The sequence below is a fragment of the Zootoca vivipara genome, chromosome 3, assembly GCF_963506605.1.
Source record: "Zootoca vivipara chromosome 3, rZooViv1.1, whole genome shotgun sequence".
NCBI lineage: Eukaryota > Metazoa > Chordata > Lepidosauria > Squamata > Lacertidae > Zootoca > Zootoca vivipara.
The window spans coordinates 67,441,747-67,454,139 of NC_083278.1; positions in this window are offsets into that span (position 1 = coordinate 67,441,747).

The window sequence follows — 12,393 nt, forward strand, 5'->3', positions numbered from 1 at the left end:
TTAAGGTGTCACAAAGCTCTTTGCTGTTTATGCTGTAAAAAACGAATAGGGATGCTCCTCTGGAAATTATTAACTTTGAAAGGGAAGGTGCAGGGAAGGTAACTGATTTGGAAATATCTATTGATAACTGAGTTGTGCATGCCTGTTGTATGCCATGTAAAAAAAAACACCTTAAAATGTATATTTCCACATCAGCAGATTCCAAAATGGAACACAAACTCATTCAAAATAAACCAGTTGCAGCAGAACAAAAAAATATTAGACGGAAGTGTGAATGAATATCAGGGCAGACTGAGGTGCACATCCTTACATTGCACTCATCTCCTGCTTGTGGGCTTCCCATAAGCATCTGGTTGGCCACAAATGGAACAAAATGTTAGACTAGATGGGTCTGTGGTATGATCCAGAAAGACTCTTCTTATGTTCTCAAGTTCTCATGTACAAGGGTCTTGTATTTCTTATAATGGAAATCCGCTTCCAAAACCAACAATTCTGTTTCCAAGTGACACATGTCCCAGACTGACCTTTTCAGAATAAACAGCAGATCAGACAGTGAACTTCCCAGTTCTTTATTAATTTAAGTCTCTTTATGTCATGCTACACAGCCAAAATGAGCAAGGAGTTAAAGAGCAAGAGTTTTGGAACTCTTCAGTTTGGAAGCCAGAAATTACTTCACATTCTTGGGAGTAAACTCATCACCAGATGCACATAAGAGTCGATCCATGTGTAAAAACAAGCGCGCACACACAAATTCCAGATTAATGAGCATACATACAGTTAAAACAGCCAGTCAACCCAAGGGTTCCTGCAGGGCCTATCCAGCTGCTCCAGGCTTAGCAAAGCCATCTTACCTGTTCACCAAAAATTGAATTTATGTCATTCAAACTCAACATTGTCTCCAATCTATTCCACCCCTTAACATGCACCCAAACCACAGTAATTTTGTAACATATTACAGAGTAAAAAAAAGAATCAGCAGTTTTGACAGATGATTGCATGACAGTGATGCATATAAATAATGTGCCCAATTGGGTGTTCCTTGCAACCAATATCAAATTTAATAAAAGGTGCTTACCACTTGTACACATGTCTGGTGTTAGCAAAAAAAAAGTATAGCTAGCTAGGGTACAGATTTCTGGCATATCAAAGATGCTTTTAGGTTGGGAAGAATGTTTTTGGTGACACTGATCATGAATAACACCTAAATATGAACATGCTTTCCATAAATGAGCGTCACATTTAAATCAGGTCTCATACTTCCTTCAGTACCAATGAAGTATAAAGGAGGAGCAGTATGGTCTGCATTCAGTAAAAATAGACATAACAAATCATGACTCTACAGTGGGAATCCCCACTGTATAATATTACTGATGCTTTAAAAGTGCAGCTAATTGTACCAGAGAGAAGTTACCCCTATAATGGTGAGATCCCCCTTTTGATGTTCCCAGATTGTGCTCTTTCTTCTAGAGTGGTTGCAATTCCAACTTGGTCTCAGGGGAACCAGGATATGATTTATTTTACTTTTTTTTTTAAAAAAAAAGCTATAATTCCTTATCTGGTGATACCAAACATTCAAGTAATGTAACCAGTTTAATCAAATAAATTCATCATGCAGCAAAAATAATAATGACACAATTCCTTATTTGGAGATGCCAAATGATACAGTGATGTAACCATTTTTGTGCAATTAATCATTTCCTAAATATGCCCCCCCCCACTTATTAGTCCCCCCCTGCAAGGATCCCAGCTTCAGTGTCCCTGTTATCCTGGCAAACACTTGGGAAACAGGCATGTAAAGAGCAAACATAGGATGCATTCCTCCCTCTCCCTCTTATAGACTTAATAGACTGAGCCTAATTTCCACCACATCATATGGCATCACATTGGGACAGGTAAAACTGTGGCTCTAAAGGAACAATGGCTGTTTGGAATGAGGGCCAAATAGAAAAGGGTCGGAGTCAGTTCCTTTTACAGTATATTTGGCACCAAATACTAGGATTGTTTCCAGTGATTGAAGCTCCAAGCAGGGCTTGCCATCAGTGCTGGATTTAAGAGTGATAGAAGCAGAGACAATGATTACAGTGGCAGCAACGTGTTTCTCCCAGAGTGGGAGCAATAAGGCAGATGGCAGCGAGGCCAGAAATGGTAGAGTCAGATCCAATAATAGATGGAGCCAACCAGTGCTTTTTTTCTTTTAAAAAAATGTTTAGGGGTACTCTCATTTTGACTCAAGAAAATTACCAGGAAAGGAAATGAAACTGCCATCGGAGGTGGTAACAACGAAGATTCCAACTGCTACTAAACACTCGCTTCCATCTGAGACTCAGGAAACACCGTGATAGGAAATGAGGCCACCATCGGGGGTAGCAATGGAACTGACAATTCACCGTGCTAGAGAAGAAACTATTTTTTTTATAAGAAAAAGTTTCTTCTCCTGTTAGATTTACAAAATGTAAAAGGTGAAAGATTTATACAATTTTTTTCTTTTTTCTTTTGTAGTGTTTTTATGTTGTTTTGTTGTGCAATTTGTGTGTTTTTGTGTGTTGTATGTTCCATTTTATAAAACCAATAAATATATAATTTAAAAAAATAAATCACAAAATGTTCAGGGGTATGCACAGAAAAAAAGCACTGGAGCCAATTATTTCTAGTTTTGTCCCCATCCTTCTATTTCCCCAAGAGCAAAACTTAAGCAAAAGATGATGATTCTGATAGCCGGGGCCACCTGCTGTGCTGGTTGCAATCATAGCTGCCAAGTTATCCCTTTTTTAAAGGGATTTTGCCTTATGCTGAATAGGCTTCCTCGTGAGAAAAGGGAAAACTTGGCAGCTATGGTTGCAATTAAGATGGCAGGTATGTGGGGCAGACAGAGAATGGTAAGGCAGTGCCCTGTTTGCCCTAACAGACCAGCCTCCAATGCTCTGGGGGCATGTCCTAGAGTGTACACCCTCCATTCATGCAGTTCATTGCTGGACCTTTCTCTTGCCCATTTGGATCCTACTGGAAGGGTGCAGTCAAGTCGCAACAGGATTGCTAATTTTTCACTTGACCTCTGTAACACACGCTGAGCCTTGAACTACAGTTGGGCATTGGGAAACCAGCAGATGATTATGTTTCTATCACAGCTACAGTGTTATATAAGGAAATAATAATAATATCTCTGTTAGCAGAAGAAGTTTTGGAATGCAGACCAAGGAAGAAGATGCCAGGAAAATGTCCAGTAGTGGAGAAATCTCCTAGATATGTACCTCATAATCATTTAAGCAACTAACTACAATTTTTGGTCAGTTGTCAAATATTTGTGGAAAGTTCACCACCTCTATGGCTAATGCTTCCAAGTTCCTTGGTGGAAACAAGCCATCTGACCATTCTCTCCCTCCCAGGAAATTCAGAGATTGACACAGATGGCAAAGAATACCAAAAAAGAAAAAGGGGGGAAAGTGCAAGTTAGTTAGAGTTGGACACTTTCCTTTAGAAATTAAAGTTAACGAAAGAAATTGAATGATAGATATCTTATGGTCTACAAACCATGCAAAATGGAGTCTTCATGCTTCAGCTGGTTTGATCTTAATGAAGGCAATAGGAATGATAACCCTACTTGAATGCAGTTTATACCATCTTAAACGATCTGTGGTTTGCCACTTGAAATATTAAAATGGTGCCATCTATTCCCATCTATGAGTTGTGGATATGTTATTGTATACCCATTAGGTTGAGCTGAGAATGCAAGACATACCTCTTAAAATACATTTTAAAAGAAAGTAATAATGCTCGCTCTGAAATTCCTTTATTAGTGGGTGTGCTGTTATCTTTCCTAGCATATTGCTCCACACACCCCAATCTCCAAGCATGTGATTCCAATGCATATCCTGGTTTCCTTTGAATGGGGTCACTAGAGACTTACAGTATAAAAAGGTAAAGGGACCCCTGACCATTATATATTATATTATATATTATATGTGTATATCTTACAGTATATATCTGTGATATAAGCCGCCCAGAGTGGCTGGGGAAACCCAGCCAGATGGGCGGGGTATAAATAATAAATTATTATTATTATTATTATTATTATTATTATTATTATTATTATTATTATATAAGGAGGTGTGTGTGTGTGTTGAGCATAAAATGGGGGTTGACATCTTTAACTCCAACAGCTGAAACTCCATATTATTTCCAGGAGGAACCCCCAACACCAAAACATTGGATTCTCACAGAGTGAACCTAAGTACTCCTTCTGGGCTCAGATTTTCACAATGACCACACAACGCTGTCAACCTCAAAATGCTAGCCTATACTTTTTTCAAAATTTAATCCATATTTTTCCTCAAAGTGTATAATCCAATAACTAAAAATAACCTAATATATATTTGCAGTCACCATTAGTGTGCAAACTTGGTAGCGGGATTTTTAATTTTTTTAATTCTTAGTGAGCAGTTTGTCTTTTTGGTGGGCAGTTTGTATTGCCACACCCATCCTTCCATTGGCTCCTCACCTGAGCACAAGCTTCCAATTTTATTCCCAGAGCCCCCCCCCCAAAAAAACCCTACCTATTTCCACATAGAAGACACACCAAACAAAAGACACCTGTGATTGCATGCTGAAGGAACATCTGAATTCTCAGGATGTCAAAACCTGGCACAAATTTTGATGCTTGTCTGGGGACACCTGGACATGCATAGAAAGTGTCCTTGTCATGTTGCAAGGACCCAATGTTCAAGATTTCTAGCTATGTCCAAACCTCAAATATGGATTGGCTAGTCAACTGATTCTCTCTCTCTCTCCAGCCCTTTTAGGAAAGTCTATGGAGGTTTCCATCTGACATAATACATGTATGAGAAGAACACAAAGTCTCTGCCTATTCTTTGCTCTAACAATGTAAACATCTGCAACTTGATCCAAAATCAGAATTAGAGAGTGGAAAGTAGATTTCTTCTTCAAGAGAAACACCTCATTGCTCTCACTGTTTGATGAGAGAGCTTTTCAAAAGGGACGGGGCTTCATCAAGACACAAAAGATGACCTAATCTAAAACAGAACAGATGCACTCTCTCTTTTGCATTTAGCGTAAATACGGTATAATGATTTATGTCTTTATCCTGGCCAAAAAAACTGCCTGTGTGTAGGCAGGAATGAGAGAACTATGATGTATTTACAGGTTGTATATAGATAACAGAAGGCCCAAGATCTCCAGTTTTGCATGTATTTGTTTTTGTGTACACGGCTCCCTGTGTCTCCTGTGTTTTTGTTTGTTTGGGTGGTTTTTTTTTTTATCATTTTCTTAACGTGAATTTCAGCCAACAGCACAAAGCTCAACTTTTTATTCAGGGTAGTTCATTAGGACTGAGCAAATCTTTTGCCACACTTGAGATTTTCCACCACTGCCTGTTGTTTTTTAACAGGACAATCTGGGGAAATATTGGCTTCACAAACAGCAGGAGTGAGGAGCTTTGAGTTCTTGAGTCAAAGAAAATCCTCCAGTCCTCAGGACCAGCGGAGGTTGGTCCATTAGGACAAACCTACCTCAGTCCACCCATTAAGTACCACCTGCCAGCTTCCTCCTCCTCAGTCTCATTGTTGTCTTTATAGAAATCACAAGGGGCAAAATGAGAATGCACTGGTTCTGCTTGCCATTGGCTCTGACTCCCCCTACTGGCAGGCTCTCAGCCCTCTACCCCACCAGTGTCTGGGACCCTCTGCTGGCCACACCCCTCCCCAGCCCTAGCTCTGAGCCTTCCACAAGTGCTGTTGCCTGGTTGAAATGTGTCACTGAACTGTGATGGCGCATCTTGCTTGCTGGGAGGGAGGAGGAAGAAATGTGGTGGGGGGTGTAAAAAACCTCTGGATTTTGCATGGCTGGGATGTGTCTTCCTCTTAACAGCGACAACAACCGTAAACCACCCTCCACCCTCAGGTCCCAGGGCAGTTTGCAACCATTGAAAATGGAAACTGGCACATACATTCACATGTGGTGGCAGTGTAAGGACATCAAAGGATTCTGGGAAATGATTTATAGAGAATTAAAGAAGATGCTAAAATATTCTTTCAAAAAATTCCAGATTTTTTTTTTACTAGGAATGATGGGAGGTGATATTCAAGCTAAAGATACAGTAGGTGCATAATAAGTTATGCAACAGCAACAGCCATTGCAAAAGATTGGAAGTCCCCAAAAATACCAAATAAAGAAGATTGGCAACTCAAACTGTTAATGTATTATAATATGGCAACAAAATATGATGAAGTTAAAGGAATAAAGGAAAATGAAAGAGGAAGAAATTGGAAACTGTTTACAGACTATATTAAATGCCAGGTAGAGAAAACCGATCTCTTTCCAGGTTTTTAAAGGCCCCCTGGTGGCCCAGCGCCCTGGCGCCCTGCGCCACCCAGTCTTACCATAGGGCTGGCCCTGTGTGAGATAACAATAACAGAGATGACAAAAGCTTCTTTTAAAATTCAACCAGAATTTATAACGTGTTTATAAAAAGAGATGCAAGCATTACTGAGGTGAAATCACAGCATCAGTATGATGGCAGAAAAACACACAAAGGCATTCTTTCTCTCCCCCCCCCCAAATGCTAGCAGACTATCAACCAAAGAGCAGAACAAATGCATTTTACAGCACGTATGGGGAACACCACTGCAACAGCACATGCTCCTGAATTAAAGTACATGTCCATGCTCCATTTTGTCTTGTGTAAGAGGTTAGAACAGCCATTAGGCCTATCCCAGGGGGACATGCACTGCAGACTTCAAACACAGAGGAAAAACTCTGTGTACAGTTATAGAAGCTCCAACATAGATAAAGCCACAGCTAGACATATTGGCAAAAAGCAGACTTTGGGTCAGTATGCGTTGGGAAAATGGCATTTCAGATCCACCAGTGGAATTTTATTTGTATTTATTGTGTACATTTTTAAGAAGTTGCTTTTCTTATGAGAAAATATATTTAAAACGACTAGCAAAAACTAGTCAACAATGCCTAATAAAAAGGATATTCAAGTCTAGCATGCCGTAAGACAGGCATCCCCAAACTTCGGCCCTCCAGATGTTTTGGACTACAATCCCCATCATCCCTGACCACTGGTCCTGTTAGCTAGGGATCATGGGAGTTGTAGGCCAAAACATATGGAGGGCCGCAGTTTGGGGATGCCTGCCGTAAGTAACCTTACATGTGCTTGGTGCAAACTATATACCCCACCATATTGCTACATTGCTATCAGTATCAATTTAAATTAGAACCACAGACTTATAACTTGAACTGAATAAGAAAAGTTACAGGGGCTGCTGCTAATGTTTTGACTTGGTAAGCGCTTCAATTTTTAACAAACTAGTTTGTCAAGGGTGCTGAGAGTTGCTGGGAGACTCCTGTTCCCCTCACAGAAGGACAGTTCCCACAGTAGTTTAATAATCAATCTGTCATGTATCTGCATAGCTATAATAATATGAAAATTGCAAAAAATTGCAAAAGATGGATTAAAAATGAACCCAGTGAGGGGGGAATTGAGGAAGTCTATATAACAATGTCAAGTAATAAGAAATATTGTTGCTATTGTAATTATTTTCCTTTTTTCTTTTTCTTTTTTGTATTTTGTATGTTTTTCTTTATTGTTATAAAATGAATAAATATTATTTGAACAAAAAAAGAAAGAGAGGGAGTGGTATGGTATATAAACCTTTAACCATTTTGGAAAGAAACAAAGTTTGTTTCTAATGATGACCAGGAGGTATGTCCTTGAAGACTAACCAGGCTAGGTGAAAGAGAGAAGTTTTTAGCCTTATTTATAGAAGTGGCTTTGTCATGCTGGCCACATGACCTGGAAGCTGTACGACGGCTCCCTCGGCCAATAATGTGAGATGAGCGCCGCAACCCCAGAGTCGGTCACGACTGGCCCTAATGGTCAGGGGTCCCTTTACCTTTACCTTTATAGAATTAGTAACTTACTTGGCAACCTTTTGCCACACTGTGTGCGATTCATTGTACTTCCTAACAGGCAATATAATTACTGTATTTTTCCGTGTATAACACCCCCCCGTGTTTTGGGAATGCAAAATTAAGGAGGGGGGGGGAGATTGCCCTGAGTTGGTGAGCTTTTGCTGGGAGGGTTGTCCAGACTTACTGAACTTTTTTTTAGGGGTGTGTGTTGAAAATTGCTCACCCTTATGCATCGCAAAAGCCATTATGTCCCCGCACCAGCACAAGCTGTCATTCACCCGCCCTAGTGCCGCAGCTAGGGCGGGTGAATGACCTCCTGGCAAATAGAAGGGGAAGCCCTCCTGGCAAATAGAAGGGGAAGAAATGGAGGCAGTGAGAGATTTTACTTTCTTGGGCACCTTGATCACTGCAGATGGTGACAGCAGTCACGAAATTAAAAGACGCCTGCTTCTTGGGAGAAAAGCAATGACAAACCTAGACAGCATCTTAAAAAGCAGAGACATCACCTTGCCGACAAAGGTCCGTATAGTTAAAGCTATGGTTTTCCCAGTAGTGATGTATGGAAGTGAGAGTTGGACCATAAAGAAGGCTGATCGCCGAAGAATTGATGCTTTTGAATTATGGTGCTGGAGGAGACTCTTGAGAGTCCCATGGACTGCAAGAAGATCAAACCTATCCATTCTTAAGGAAATCAGCCCTGAGTGCTCCCTGGAAGGACAGATCGTGAAGCTGAGGCTCCAATACTTTGGCCACCTCATGAGAAGAGAAGAATCCTTGGAAAAGACCCTGATGTTGGGAAAGATTGAGGGCACTAGGAGAAGGGGACGACAGAGGACAAGATGGTTGGACAGTGTTCTCGAAGCTACGAACATGAGTTTGACCAAACTGCGGGAGGCAGTGCAAGACAGGAGTGCCTGGCGTGCTATGGTCCATGGGGTCACGAAGAGTCGGACACGACTAAACGACTAAACAACAACAACAAGTGCCGCAGCAACAGCCAATCAACACCAGCCCTTGCCGCAGCCACCAATAGCACGCCAAATAGCAGCTGACAATCTCCATATCATGGCAGCGACCAATCCCACGTCCCCCCAATGCACTATCCATGTATAAGACGAGCCCCAAATTTTAACATATTTTTAAGTAAAAAACCCTCGTCTTATACATGGAAAAGTATGGTAACTCTCAGAGCTTGCAGAAGAGAGAAATGGGAAGTTCATTAAAGGTTTTTTTTTTATTTAATGTAATAAATAGTTTTTAAAAATGTCTGAAGAGGCCCCCACGGACTTGCCTTTTCTCTCCTCTCCCAAATTTACATGTCTTCTTTAGAGTGTACAGTACTCAGCTGGAGTATTTTCACAGGCCTTGGATTAAGCCTTATGTGAGTAGGTTCTTGTTGCCATGCCAACACTGTATGTAGTTTGTTATTAATATTATATTTGCATCCAAATGTATATGACTATAGCAGCCACATGTCTGCTACAGTGGCAATCCATACTTTTTTATCAGCATAAATCTGCAAGCTGAAATTAATGTATATTACTCATTGCTCAAGTGAATTGGCCATCTTACAATTACTGAAAGACCACTGAAACCCCTGTTATAATGTTATAAACTTATAACCGGGTTATAATGTTATAAGCTTGGCCTCTATATCTGAAGACTGGGAAGCAGTTGATGTTAACACCAATGTTTATAAAGTGTTTCGGAACTCACAAGTGGTCTGTTCTGGGTAAATTGGTGGAAAGTGTTACTGATGGGGAAATTATGAATTATATAGAAGAACAAGACTTGCTGAAGGAGAATCAACATGGCTTCAGCTATGTGGAAAGATTACATTAGGGGCATCTTAAATTAGAAAAAAAAGTTGAGTAAGAGGGGACATAATGGAGGTTTCTAGAATTATGTGTGATATTCAGAAAGTAAATAGAGTGAAGTTTTTCTCATAAAAGGAAACTCAGGTCATCTGAAAACTTTTGTTGGCTTCTCATAGGCATCTAGATAGCCACTTTGAGAAACATGATACTAAACTAGATATAGGCTTTGTCCTCATCCAGAAGGACTCATCATGCAGCAGAGCTAATCTTATGTCCACTGCATCCCCCTGGCCAGAAATCCCTGAGGTTTCTTTTTCCTTTTTTTGTATCCCTTATTGTCTGCTTGCTTTCTTTTTGGTACAAAAGTCTGTTCCTTTTTGCTTTCCACATTTGGGCAACAACCTCCAGCTGGGTGGGGGTGGGGGAACACTAGACTGGACAGGCAATGGTGGTCTCAAACCTCTGTTTGAGATCCTAGAGAGCCTCTGTCAGTCAGAACAGACAATACTGGGCTTGATAAACAAACAGTCAGACCCGGTATGAGGTGATTTCCTTTCCCTGCATTTTTACAGGGTACCCAACTACATGAAGAGAGCACACAGTCATTCATATGGTAAGGCTGTAGGGTCTGTTCAAATATTCTGATAAATGCATGGATAGAGAAAGGCTAGCAGGCATGATCCTGCTCCCCCCCCCCATCCATATGTTCCCATCTTTGAACATGTCACATGGAAAGTATTGAATTATGGAAATGGGAGGCGGAAGATGCTATGCATTGGACATTGCAGTCAGGGGTCAGGGGTGTCACCTTCCATAGCTTATCTGACTACCATTTCCACGAGGGGCTGATAGAAGCTCAATAATTTATGGAGGCCACGAGTCTCCCATCCCCACTAAGGGGGAAAATGCAGTATTTTGTCATTAGAATTTCTTGTCTTGCCTTCCCCCCCACCCCAGGAGGAAATACATGTTGTGTTTCCCACTCCCCCAAACCTATACTTGTTTGAACTCTGTTGGTGGAAGACACTGTTTTGCATTCTAATTGGGACAATGGAATCTACATAGACAACTTTCAGTTTAACTACCAGCTGGTGATGGGATCGGCTGCTTCATGAACTTTTGGCTCAACGCAGCCTACAGCTGCCTCTGGAAAAATTACATCATGCATTTGGATGAGGGGAGGACTGTGCACCATCTGCAAGCCAGGGAAATGGACTTTTGCTGCTGGGATAGAGAACAGCCTTTGAAGCCTTGCCTCTAATGCCTTTGACAAATTCCTATTGGCGAATGCACACCTGAGGCCATAGCAAAAGTCGCCATGGCCAAGTAAGGGTCTTGGAGATGTGGCAAATGTGTTTAATCATCTTAAAGTTACGATTAAAAATTAAGGGTGCTTATAATTATTTTTCAAAGTTTCACTACATTAAAATGTGATACAAAGCCATCGAGATCATTGTGGGGTTCCAAGACACTCCTTGTGGTTTGGCGATTAATTCAGCTGAGCATTCTTGGCCATGGAATATAGATCTCGGCAATGCGCTAAACAACTATCTCCAATAAGAGAGAATTGTTTTTTAAAAGAGTGCCATTTTTGACTGCCTAAAGTCTGAGAACCAAACTAGATGTGACCATAATTGTGTGATTGCAACTAACCAATTTAGATATGAAACAGCTGCGGCCCCGACCCAATCATTTATATGTTTTAATTTTTTTGCTGTTGGGCACAATCATTATTGGGACCATGCAACATAAGGAAAGAGATTAACCCTGTCTTCCAATGAAGTCCCAATTAATGTCATCTCTGAAAGCTATTGTTTGCTCTAGGTGGGGTGTTTGCTTGGGAAATAAAAGAAGCTCTCCTACTTAGGCAAATAACTGTGGGTTGGAGAGATGGTTTTCATCACAAGGGAAAGCGTCACACTACAATCCCACTCTTGATCTCTGCCCCCTACAGTTGCTTTTTAAATTGAAGAAGTAGAAAGGTCAATCACGACTGTGCAATTAATGTCGGGTCTACTTTGGCCCTGAATCAACCCTAAAATGGGCAAACCCATCTGACCTGAGTTAAAGGAGGATATTGATGTAATAGCCACATCACTTAATTCCATGACCTTTGTTGTAAATAACTGCATTTTGGTTTCAATTTTTTAATGCAGCTGTACGTGATACATCTCTTAATATTTAAGCATTTTAAAATAATAGCGAGTGCTTGAACAAGTAGAGAGTGCAGCATACTGGATACAACACAGTCTTTGGGTTTTTGTAAATCGGGGTTGCTAAGCTGAGCCCCTCTCACTGTTCCTGTGGACCCCCATGTATTCAGATATTTATTTACTGAAGAAATATTGGAGAATAAAGATGCCCGTAGACCATTCAGGTGAGATGGTATACATTTGGATCTGATGTTATCATATGTTCATATATGTTTGCTAACAACTTAAGCCAATGCATTTTTGCAGAGAAATGATTTCATTTACCTCAATGGGCCTTTTTTTTCTCCAAATAGAGATGCAAAAGGTTGTAGCTTAGCTAATGAATGTCCTTATTTTTCGGAATGAGCAAAATATTAAACATTGCACTTACAATCCTACCATATTTAGTATGCTTTCCCATCAAAATCATCTGCTGTTATTTCCCCAGCTCT